The sequence below is a fragment of the Acyrthosiphon pisum genome, chromosome A1 (genome assembly GCF_005508785.2).
Source record: "Acyrthosiphon pisum isolate AL4f chromosome A1, pea_aphid_22Mar2018_4r6ur, whole genome shotgun sequence".
In the NCBI taxonomy this organism is placed as follows: domain Eukaryota; kingdom Metazoa; phylum Arthropoda; class Insecta; order Hemiptera; family Aphididae; genus Acyrthosiphon; species Acyrthosiphon pisum.
This window is the reverse complement of record NC_042494.1, coordinates 73,321,482-73,322,233: the sequence shown is the minus strand read 5'-3', so window position 1 is coordinate 73,322,233 and position 752 is coordinate 73,321,482. Positions and strand designations below refer to the sequence as shown.

General features: G+C 32.4%; 1 protein-coding gene across 1 annotated transcript in view; it reads left to right on the top strand.

Moving 5' to 3' along the window:
* The window catches only part of LOC100168787 (ankyrin repeat and death domain-containing protein 1A-like), a 104,582-nt gene that overhangs the window by 95,577 nt on the left and 8,253 nt on the right, over positions 1 to 752 (top strand). The gene's annotated exons all lie outside the window — the stretch shown is intronic.

Below are 752 nucleotides of genomic sequence, written 5' to 3'. Positions count from 1 at the left end.
GTGGCGTCCTCTTAACGAAATTCTCTATAATACGATTTTTTTTTATGTTCCATGCATGAGACATAGTAATACCAAAAATGATATAAAATGGTACCGTTCCTATTCGAGCAATCAAGCCATGTGATTCTCATAAATGTAAACAAATCAAAACCTACCTCGAACCAGTATCACCACTTATAGAAAAAAAAAACAGTTTTAACTTTTATAAGAAATTATTGATTATTAACTATGCATCACTGTTATTTGGCATTCGCTCCGAATTCATAACCAATCAAGGTGTATTGATCAATACACCGCGGTAACCAATATTTGATACAATAATTATAGTAAAGGTGTTGTATAATAATTTATTTTTCATATGTGATCCTACTGAATTGAGGTAGGTTTGAATTATCACTTATCAGTAAATGTCATATCATTTGGTTTTATAATATTATAATCTGTGGTAATATGGAAGTTTTAATGACTTACTGTATGGGTATATCACCTCCTCGGCGAAGTTATTATAGATTATTTCAAAAGACTTGCATGTTTATTTTCGGGCTAATATCTAGTCCAGCCTATTGACTGTGAGGGGAAATTTACAAACTCAAGGCGAATATTAGTATTCTCGTTATTAATTGATTCATGTTACCGCACACATAGTTTGCAGCAGGGACTGTAACCGGACCGAAAATAACCGGTTATAGAACCGGGAACCTTGTGTTAATTGTAAACCGGATCCTAAACCAAAACCATTTTTTCAAATATTT